Raw genomic sequence first — 12182 nt, forward strand, 5'->3', positions numbered from 1 at the left:
TTATTATGGTTCAAAATAACAAAAAATCGGATACATAATACTGCTGGCCTCAAAGATAAACAAATAAATTAGATTTTAAGCCATAAATTATTGAAAATTAAATTAAAAATACGTCGTTTTAGTAGGTGGTATCTTACTAACCTGCATCAATTACTGGGGTGGGGACTCTATTCTTATCAATGCAAAAAGAAACATAAACAAAACAAAAAAAATACAACCTAATTGAGAACCTCCTTCTGTTTTTAAGCGGGTAAAAACAGTTGCTTGTAATTGTAACTGAGCCTCAAGTAGCCGGAACCACAATTGATAGTTTAGTGGTGTAACATAGATAAATTACATACAATAAGACTAGATTTTCGGGCCACGTTCAAAATAAGCCGTTCATTGCATGCACCGATTATGAAAAAAGTTAATTGGTTACATTGCAGAATCTGTTCACTCAGCTCAATCAACTATGTTATACTTTTGTTGCTTAATTATGTTATACAAATCTATACTAATATTATAAAGCTGAAGAATTTGTTTGTTTGTTTGTTTGAACCCGCTAATCTCAGGAACTACTGGTTCGAATTGAAAAATTATTTTTGCGTTGAAAAGACCATTTATCGAGGAAGGCTTTAGGCTATATAACATCACACTTCAACTATTAGTAGCGAAGAAAAAATGGAAAATTTGGAAGAAAAAAACGGGGAACATTATTCACCCTTGAGGGCTTCAATGATGCCCAAAATAACTATTCCACACGGACGGAGTCGCGGGCACAGCTAGTTTAAAAATAAAACTATCTCCGTTTAATTTTTCGCAATTGATAACCTTTGGCATGTTGCTAAGATAGGGTGCAGGAAAGTGCTCGGCTGCTTATTTGGATGACTCCAATAATAAAGTTATTTTTAGGTCAATAATCTTGTTTCTCTCCCTATTATTTTGTAAATAATCTTGTCTGTTTGTTTGTAATATCTTTACATACATACATACATATAGTCACGTCTATATCCCTTGCGGGGTAGACAGGGCCAACAGTCTTGAAGACACTGACAGGCCACGTTCAGCTGTATGACTTAATGATAAACTTGAGATTCAAATACAACATCGAAGGGAAAAAAATGGAGTGGTCCTATTCTTTTTTATATTGGCGCAAGGAACCACACGGCACGGCCTCATCGCCTTGATTGGGATATGCGAGGCGGCTTAGGTACTCATGTCCTAAATATACTTTAAAAAAAAAACTGCATGAAGAGAGTTATGAATGTGGATGAAGCGAAGTATAGGTATACTATAGTATGCAGAGATCGCGGCAAGTGGAAAGATGTAGTCTCTGCCCACCCCACCGGGAAAAAAGGCGTGATTTTATGTATGTAGGTACGTATGTAAAAAATTCCATATCAGCCGCCCATCATAACCCAGGCCAGAAACAAAGTTGCTTAACCTGTCTAGCGTACAAATGATTCACGCGGTCACTTTATGACTTCGATAACATTGTGACCTCGACTTTATCACATTCTAATACTGATAACCTAACTCACGATATCAACTGCTTAACCTTAGTTTCATGAACTATTAGTATTAGGGGATTTGTTAATACATACATAAGTTGTTGGGTCTGTCTACCCCGCAAGGGTTATATACGTGACTGTATGTATGTATGTACATCAGATCACCATGTACGAGCTGTTTCTTTTCAAGTGCAGATTGGAAAATCAATCAGTTTTGTCGGCCTCTGTGGCGCAGCGGCAGTGCGCTGGTCTAAGATACCGGAGGTCCCGGGTTCGAATCCCGGCCAGGGCATGTAGAGAAACAAACTTTCCCTGATTGACCTGGGTCTTGGATGGAAATTCAATTCAAATAGTGACAGGATAGTGATAAGTAAATAATGATAGTGACAACCGGTCACTATCATTATTTAGTTGCTAGCCCGTTGCCTAAAAGAAGAATCCCTTAGTCGCCATTTACGACATCCAAGGGAGAGAGATAATCTTTTTTTTCTGTATTGATGCCGAGAACCACACGGCACTATATAAAGATGAAATAATAAAAAACCTCACGGCATAAAGTAATAAAAATTTTATCAATTACCTTTTAGAACCCCATCGCTGTATGGTATTATTGCATTAACGCGTACTCATACATATAGCGTTCAGTGCATCATATCTGTAAACAAAATGGAACCATCTATACTAATACATACGTACATACATATGATCACGTCTTTATCCCTTACGGGGTAGACAGAGCCAACAGTCTTGAAAAGACTGATAGGAAACGTTCAGCTGTTTGGCTTAATGATAGAATTGAGAATCAAATAGTGACGGGTTGCTAGCCCATCGCCTAAAAGAAGAATCCCAAGTTTATAAGCCTATCCCTTAGTCGCCTTTTGCGACATCTATGGGAACGAGATGGAGTGGTCCTATTTCTTCTTTGTATTGGTGCCGGGAACCACCCGGCACTACTAGTTCGAATTGAAAAATATTTTTTGCGTTGAAAAGACCATTTATCGAGGAAGGCTTTAGGCTTAGGCTAAAAAGGGATACAGACTTGATTGTTTGTATGTAAAGAAAGTAACTGTTATGTTATTAAATTAATGGCCTCTGTGGCGCAGCGGTTAATACGCTTGTCTGTGACACCGGAGGTCCCGGGTTCGAATCCCGGTCTGGGCATGATGAGGAAAGAACTTTCTCTGATTGCCTTGGGTCTTGGATATTTATCTATATTAGTATATATTTATAAAATATAGTATCGTTGAGTTAGTATCTCGTAACACAAGTTTCGAACTTACTTCGAGGCTAACTCAATCTGTGTAATTTGTCCCATATATATTTATTTATTTAACAATAATATTTTTCAAAACCATTACATATTATTTTGTAACTAGCTTTCCGCCCGCGGCTTCGCCCACGTGTAATTCGGTTATATATAGCGTTTTTTAATGATCTCGACAGGGCTTTTTCTTCCACAGGCTGAAATCGTAAATCTCATTAACGTTAAGAATTTAGGTGAAAATGGATGCGGACAAATTTCGTAGCTGTTTGTATGGGTAGTGTTAACACAAAATAGGGATTTAAAGGCGTGATGTTATTAATGTTATGCATGCATGTACATAATTATGTATGTTAAAGAGACGACTGAAAGTTGTCATATAAAGTCTTTTTTTTTAAGGATGGAAAATCATCAAATGACCTCTCCCGCCCTGGGTGGAACGGAAGGGAGTGTCAGACTTTTACTGACTAAAACCCACCTCGTTCCTTCAGTTGTCCTTTGCGTTCCGGGGCCACGGTATCTCGTTAGAACTTTCCCGCAGCCCCGGCTCAGTTTATCCCGTTTCCCCCCCTTGGGGGTTGACATTTCAAAAATCCCTTCTTAGTGCTCACTTATGTTACTAAAGGAGCCTCTGTTCAAAATCTCAGACTCCTATACCGAGTGGTTTCGGCTGTGCGTTAATAAATCAGTCACCCAATCGCACCCCCTAAATCACGATTGGAGGGTAGTTTGAAAAAACTTATAATGTCAAACATATTTACTTGCCTATGTACGTGTTCATGCCAAGTTTCAAGTTTATAAACCCAAGGAATAAGATTTTTCATAGAAACGTTTTACCCCTTTTCCCCCCCTTGGGGGTTGAATTTCCAAAAATCCTTTCTTAGTGCTCCCCTACATATCCCAAGGAACCTACATTCCAAATTTCAGCTGTCTACGACCAGTAGTTTCGACTGTGCGTTGTCTGTCAGTCAGTCACTCAGTAACGGAAGAGTTTTATATATATAGATGTAACAATAATATTTATAAAACACGCCCTCACGTTTGATATCAGCGTAATATTATGACAGAAAGCCATTAGGGATAACTTTCTATGACCCCAGATAGCGAATATATGCTCGGATTGTTCGTGTGACAGTAGGTATATACTGTCCTCAAAACAATTAATTAAATAAAAATACTGAACTCATTTGTATATAAAAATACGCAGATAATTATCGAGAATACGATAAATAAATATGTGAAATATAATGAAACTTCAATAAATATAATATTAAAAATATTACATTTAAGATCTAGAATAGGACCACTCCATCTCTTTCCCATGGATGTTGTAAAAGACGACTAAGGGAAAAGCTAATAAACGTTGTACTCTTAGGCGATGGGCTAGCAACCTGTCACTGTTTGAATCTCAATTCCATCGTGAAGCCATACAGCTGAACGTGGCCTTTCAGTCTATTCAAGAAGTTGGCTCTGTCTGCCTCGCAGGGGAAATAGACGTCATTATATGTAGATAAGTATTTGTAATAAGTAAATTAAAAATAAACAGTAGTTGCTGACATATGATCTACCTGACGACCACAAACACGCCTTCCTACCAAGCCAAGGTGATGAGACCACAAGACTGCCGGCGCTTAGTTACATGCTGATAGATACTACAAATGCAAACATACACATTATAGAATAGGTTGTTTGACTAATAAAAATATACATTTCTTTTATGTCATTCATCAGTCTTATTATATTTTTTGGAGCGATTTGTAATAACGCGAGATAAAAATATTGCATTATTTTAACAAAATCCGTATCCGAAAATTAGGGTTTTTATGCAGCTGTCACGTGACTAAAAACGACCGTGATTGGCTATTTCTATTATGACGTAAATTACGCATAAACAGACTATGGATCGCACCGTTCCTTGGTGTTCGCTATTATTTTTCAAGATTTTATAAGTGTTTTATCGCTCAGGATTGCTCAGATAACATAGGAATTTAATAATGGAAACCAATTTCAAGAAAGCTGACAGTCGAAACCTATTGGACCCAATAATGATTGGCGTCTTCTTCAAAGGCGATCCAGATTTTGATGCTGCCGAATAATAAGAACTTATCATCGTAAATACTCATATCGAAGTGGTCTTCACAAAAATGAGGACGTGTTTTGTTGATATATCATCAGCATTACGCCAAGCAAATTGAAACCACTTCTTGCGAATATTAAAATCCATCGGCACAGAAAAAAACAGTTTCGTAGGAGTTTTTATTGTTGTATTAGTGCATTGATATACTACACAACATTTATAGAAACTCATTTTAATAATTTTCACACATATGACGTGGCACAAGTTAAATAAAACAAGAGAAAATCAAAACTATTCGGAACACCAACAAGCTCTGTATGATATTTATGCGATATTTACGTCACTGCACGCCATGGCCGCCATATTGCTAAAAGTCGCGTTTGGGCGGCATATTTGAATATTGCATTTTCTTTGTCGATTTTTTTTAAAAATAGCTAAAATAGAGACAGGAAAGTGCTTTTTAGGGCTCCTTATAAACAAATAAATACCCTAAGATAGTTTTAAGAACTTTATCAAATAGCCTACAGAATAGATTTATTTTCAACATTGGACACAAGGTATCACTTATTGACGTCATCGCTTAAATCTAATTTTAACTACTACCTACCGCTTTCACATCGCATGTGTAGAAGAAGCGGCGGAACAAACTACACTGCACCATTTTTACCGGACGTCAATTAATAAATATAGATCTCTTAAATCTAAATCGTGGACGAATGCACATTGTCTACATTAAAAAAAACATGAATGAATTTAAAACTAATTAATTATTTCAATACGAGTATTTCGTCAAATCACGTCTTTGTCACATACGGACAAGACAGAGCTAACAGCTTCGAGAAAACTGAAAAAATGTTCTTTTCTCTTCATTCCCTGGCCGGGATTCGAACCCGGGACCTCCGGTGTCACAGACAAGCGTACTACCGCTGCGCCACAGAGACCGCCGCTTGTTGTGTGAATGTACGTATGTTTATTAAGAGCTCTTTCGTATATATGTGTCAAGGGCAACACATCTTTAATGAAAAAGTAAATCGTATTTTAAGATAATGTAAGTGTTAATTAAGGCCAATGCCAGCTGCATATATTGTAGGTCTCGGGTTCGAATCCCGGCCAGGGCATGACGAGAAAGTTACTTTTCTCTGATTGGCCTGGGACATGGATGTAAGTATGTATATCTTTTTCTTCCTCCTGGCTTTAGTCCCGGTTGCATCATCATCACTCTGGAGAGGAGCCCGGGGTAAGCCTTTGACCATGGACCCTGGATTGGGTGAGTCAGGTTTTTACACCAAGCGACTCCCGTCTGACCTCCGCAATCCTTGCAGGTAAACATATTGTCACGTCTATATCCCTTGCGAGGTAGACAGAACCAACGGTCTTGAAAAGACTGGAAGGCCACGTTGTGCTGTTTGACTTAATGGAATTAAGATTTTAATACTGACAGGTTGCTAGCCCATCGCCTAAAAGAAGAATCCCAAGTTTTTAAGCCTTACCTTAGTCGCATTTTACGACATCGATGAGAAGTGTTTCCATTCCAAAGTGCTTAGAACCACAAGACATCACAGCGTTCTCTTATAATGTCTTTGCAAAAAAACTACAATGGTGATTGAATAACATGGTCACAAAAAATTTGCATCTCGAGCTTTCTATAATCCGTTTGAATAAAGAACAAATCTCAAATGGCTGCCAAAATCATGACCTCTCACTTGCACACTATTGCCGTCTTTACTCACATACGGCGGTACTGCTTGCAAAAAAAAAACTATTGTTGTTTATTTTGCAAAACTTGTTTCGCGTGATGATTATTTATACATACTCGTACATACATTAAGTCCCGCCTTTTTGCCGCCCTACACCTTTCCACTTGCCACGATCTCTGCATACTTCCTTCGCTTCATCCACATTCATAACTAACTCTCTTCATGCAAGCTCGGCGGTTTCGGGTACTCTTGACCTGACTCTTTACCAGGACAAACAAAATTTTAAAGTACAGTTTTTTTTTAATCATGTTTTAAAAAATAATATTTATACATACAAACATATCATCACGTCCATGTCCCTTGCGGGGCAGACAGAGCCAACAGTCTCGAAAAGACCAATAGGCCACGTTCAGCTGATAGGCTTAATGATAGAATTGAGATTCAAATAATGAAAGGTTGCAAGCCCATCGCTAACACGAATCCCAAGTTTATGAGCTTAATCGCCTTCTACGACATCCATGGGAATGAGATGTACTGGTCCTATCTTTTGGTGCCGGGAACCACGCGGCACTATAAAAAAATATTCAAACTAAAACACTATTGCTAACCCTACGGTCTGTCACTGCAAATACTTATTTAACGCCATTTTAAATTCGTTTTTTATTGAAACGGATTCTAACGGGTTAGTCTAGAAAAACTGCCCGATAATGTACAGACAAACATACATTATCATGTTTGCTTGATATAGGCAAATAGTATACAAGTGTTATATCCTTGTGTGCTATTTATTTCTGTCTATTGTCAATATTAAGAATTATATAGGTGACAACGCGTCTATTTTTTTTTTAAATTTATTAATAGACTTTCAAATTCAAAAGTTTTATTCATTAGTATGGGACATTTTTACATGATTTAATTGTCATATCTTTTGGTTTCACAACATTGGTTGACGTCAAAAAAATTACTACAAACTAAGTTTACTGTCGCTTCCAAAGCGTCAGTGCAGAAGAAGCGGTAACAAACTGCACTGCATGCAGCATGACTAGAGGCCGCCCGCGACTTCGTCCGCGTGGAAACCCTATCATAAAGTAACAATCAATATCGCGGTAACTCCGTGATAAAAAACCAATCCTATGTGTTATTTTGGGTCTTCAGCTATCTACATACCAAATTTCTTTTCAAAAGGGACTTAACTTAAGGACGTTTGATTTAAAATACTGATTATGTGCCGTGTGGTTCCCGGCACCAATAGAAAAAAAAAATAAAGATTACTCCATCTCATTCACACGGATGTCGTAAAAGGCGACTAAGTATAGGTTTATAAACTTCAGATTCTTCTTTTAGGCGATAGGCTAGCAACCTGTCAATGTTCGAATCTTAATTCTATCATTAAGCTAAACGTCTGAATATGGCCCATCAGACTTTTCGAAACTGTCGCCTCTGGCTACCCCACAAGGCATATAGACGTGATTATGTATGTAGAGTATCTAGTTAATGAAACTAAGCCTCTATTGATGTAAAATTTATTTTGTAAATTTTAATTGGTACCACCTTTTAGTAAGACTTTACCGCGCCGTTAGTAGAATCAAAAGTTTGTTCACGATATAAAAAAAATATCTTTAATAGTACATAATAAGATTTAAATAATTAAGATAATGCTAAAAACAAATCACGCATACGGCCACAAATCCATAGACAAACGTAATATCTTTTCGTTCTAAATCATGCACGCGTCAACACGGCGCCAAACATTAGCTGGCGGCGTGATCGCTTTTTTAAATTTCACATTCTAAATTTGACCCGATGATTGAGAGTTCGACAATGCTAAATATCTGACAGTTGACAGTTCCACAGATTATGTAGCGTCACGTACATCTAATTCAATGAAACGTGCGTTGCACTGGTGCATTATTAAGGTCACGTTTTTCGCCCGAGAAGTGTAAAGGGATTTGTGTTGACCTAATTTTTAGAGTTCCGTACCTAAAAGGTAACAACGCTAAGCCTCCGCTGTCTGTCCGTCTGTCAGTCACCAGGTTGTATATCATAAACCGTGATAGCTAAAAAGCTGAAATTATCACAAATTGTGTATTTCTATTGTCGCTATAACAACATATGTATACAAAAAAAATATTATTGAGTTCATATTTAATTAGATAATTAATTGTTAACTTACGAAATATTAGATTCGAACCATAATTAATCTACGATATCTATCATTCACATTTATTTTTTTCTAAATCAATCAACGACGCATCTTAATCATTCATTCAGGAACAGTCTATCAGATGAAATAAAAACAATGACAAACAAAATCACGCGGCATCCCACGCTGCTGTTTAAATTTAGAACAGATTGAAAACGGAATTGGAATGGCTGGACAGACGGTAAAAAAATAATGATAGCGATGATTTCCCGCGCATAGGTTATGTCAAATGTTATCATTGCGGAATGGAAGAATTTTTAAGGATAAAATTAATAATAAGCACTTATTTTGAGGAGTACCCTATCCTTTCCTAATCCAACCAGTTTATAATGAAGAGAGTGATGAACGTGGATGCAGTGAAATTACTATGCAGGAATTGTAGGAAAAGGATTAAAAAAAAATTAAGTCTCTGTGCACCTCACCAAAAGGGAAAATGTGCGCTGTTTTTCATATTAATTCGGAAATGGAAAATGTTGTGCCAGAATGCCAAATGGGTTAAGTGCCAGCTTTGCTTGCTTCCAACTTTAGGGGAATTCGAAAGGAACCCAATTACCTCAGTAATGGCCTTTAAGTTGATCAGTATTTGCTTAACCTACTGGGTTGTTAAACATATTAAACCGTTCTAGAAGCTTTTCAAACGTACTGGAACGAGCTAGAAAGGCATCAAACTTACTGTAACGTTAAAGAAGGTTGTCCAATTTTCCCGAACGTTCTAGAAGGCTGTCAAACATTATAGAACATTCAGGAAGGTTGTCAAACTATCTGGAATGTTCTAGAAGGCTGGCAAACATTATAGAACTTTCTGGAAGGTTGTCAAACTTTCTGGAAAGTTGTCAAACTTTCTGGAAGGTTGTCAAACTTTCTGGCATGTTCTAGAAGGCTGGCAAACATTATAGAACTTTCTGGAAGGTTGTCAAACATTTTGGAACGTTCTAGAATGATGTCAAACATTATGGAACGTTCTGGAATTTTGTTAAAATATCTTTGAATCGGATTTAATAGAAATTACTATGTAAACTCGCTGGACTGACCTGATCAAAAAAGCTACTGAGTCTACCATGGTCCAGTGTACTCGCAACGTCTGTAACCGGCAGAAATGGAAGCACATCACTGAGAGAACAATCCTCGGGAAAGTATACGACCCGCCGAAAACCTCTCCAAGTACCTCGTCTGCGCATCCACGACCACTCTGACAAGAGTGTTCGATTAATAAGAAAGACTTTGTAAACATTTGAATTAAAGATTGAATCCCGGGCTCCGCTCCAGAGTGGTGAGAATTCAATCGGGACTAAAGCCAGGAGGAGGAGGAAGATTGAACATACATACATACATATGGTCACGTCTATATCCCTTGCGGGGTAGACAGAGCCAACAGTCCTGAAAAGATTGAATGGCCACGTTCAGCTATTTGGCTTAATGATAGAACTGAGATTCAAATAGTGACAGGTTGCTAGCCCATCGCCTAAAAGAGGAATCCTAAGTTAATAAGCCTATCCCTTAGTCGCCTTTTACGACATCCATGGGAAAGAGATGGAGTGGTCCTATTCTTTTTTGTAATGGTGCCGGGAACCACACGGAAGATTGAACATTCTCGAAAATCATAAAAACCTGCACTTCCACTTTTTAGATAGGCGCAATTAAATCGATGATCTGTAAGTTTGCCTTTATATCATATTGAGGCGTTATGAGTGCAAGTCGTCTTGAAACTCACGGAAGCTAACAGTGGACGAGACCACTCGCCATCGACCTGGTGGTGAAGCATCGACAGAGACCTTAAGGAAGCCCAACTCCCCGATGTGACAACCCAAGACAGATTAACCTGGCGCAAATTAGTGAGGAGACCCCACTCTCATATAAGTAATAGGATAAGGGCCAACCCTTATGGACAAAGAAGTAGGAAAGCATAAAGATGTTTATGGATAGGTAACATAGGTTTAAGCGCCCACATTATATATAGTACATACATACATACATATGGTCACGTCCATATCCCATGCGGGGTAGACAGAGCCAACAGTCTTGAAGATATATATAGTTAAGCAAAATAAATAGTGTCGATACTATCTATAATCTATCATCTATCGATAGAATCGGCTATGAATGGCCTATCGATAGCCCATTTGCCGTAAATACATCTATGGTAAATATTTATGATACTCGACAAAAATAGCTATAGTGAACGATTGGCAACACTAGTGTCCGGGTAATACGGTTATACACAGGTAGGTTGCCTAAGGCTGCGTTTCCACCAGAGATGTGCGATGGAAATGTGTCGTGCGAGGGTGTCTAGCTGTGCTGTGAAAATGTGTGGGTGTTTCCACCAAAGCTATGCGAAGAAAATGTGTACGAGGATGTGTAGCGGAGCTGTGAAAATGCGCATTAATGTGTGGTGCGAGGATGCGTTGCGAAGCTGTAAAATGTGTTATTATTTATCTATATCTATTTTGCGCACTTCCACTTCTAATAAACTCCGTATAAGGACCGGCTGGTACAGTATGCGCAAACCTCGTAACACATCCTTCTCAAGACACATCCCTCGCACACATCCTCGCACACATTCCTCGTACACATCCCTCGCTTGTTTTGTATGCCCAAAAATATAGCTCCGCTGAGCCGTTTCCACCAGAGGTGTGCTGACCGAGGCGAGGTAAATGAAGCGATTCTATTGGTTCTTTACAAACACATTCCTCGCTACCCGTCCTCGCACATCTCTGGTGGAAACGCAGCCTAAATGCCTACATACTTGGCACCTATTACTTATGTAGGTACCTACCTAACTACTTATTTCTAAACTGGTTTATGTACAGTATGTAAATAAGTGCCGTGCGGTTCCCGGCACCAATAGAAAAAAAATAGAACCACTCCATCTCTTTCCCATGGATGTCGTAAAAGGCGAATAAGGGATAGGCTTCTAAAATTAGGATTCCTCTTTTAGGCGACGGGCTAGCAACCAGTCATTATTGTAATCTCAATTCTATCGGTAAGCCAAGCAGCTGAACGTAGCCCATCAGTATTTTCAAGACTGTCGGCTCTGTCTTCCCCACAAGGGATAAAGACGTGATTTCATATGTATGTATGTAAATAATTACGTTTATAGGTAGGTACCTACTTCTAATATAAAACCAGTATTTTAAAATCACCCCTCTTTCCCCGAGGGGGTAGGCAGAGACTACATTTTCCACTTGACATTGCAACAATCTCTGCATACCTACTTCTTTAGCTTCAATCTCATTAATAATTTTCTACATACGAATACAAGTTCGTCGGTTACAGTTAGGTACCTACTTGTGACCTGACATTTTGAGGACATTCTCGATTTGATCCATAATTAAGTGGATACTCTAAAATTTGATCACGGTACCTACCTACGTTCAAAGACCTTCCCAGATAGTCTCCCAACCAAACTTCCACATTCCATAATATTGTAGCGGGAGATATGATTCGGCTCGAC

General features: G+C 38.4%; 1 non-coding gene across 1 annotated transcript; it reads left to right on the top strand.

The window, feature by feature from the left end:
- Positions 1-1713: 1713 nt before the first annotated feature.
- On the top strand, positions 1714-1785 carry Trnal-aag (transfer RNA leucine (anticodon AAG)). The gene has a single exon. It is a non-coding gene; the product is annotated as a tRNA-Leu (tRNA).
- Positions 1786-12182: the final 10397 nt, after the last annotated feature.

The sequence above is a fragment of the Amyelois transitella genome, chromosome 31 (genome assembly GCF_032362555.1).
Source record: "Amyelois transitella isolate CPQ chromosome 31, ilAmyTran1.1, whole genome shotgun sequence".
NCBI lineage: Eukaryota > Metazoa > Arthropoda > Insecta > Lepidoptera > Pyralidae > Amyelois > Amyelois transitella.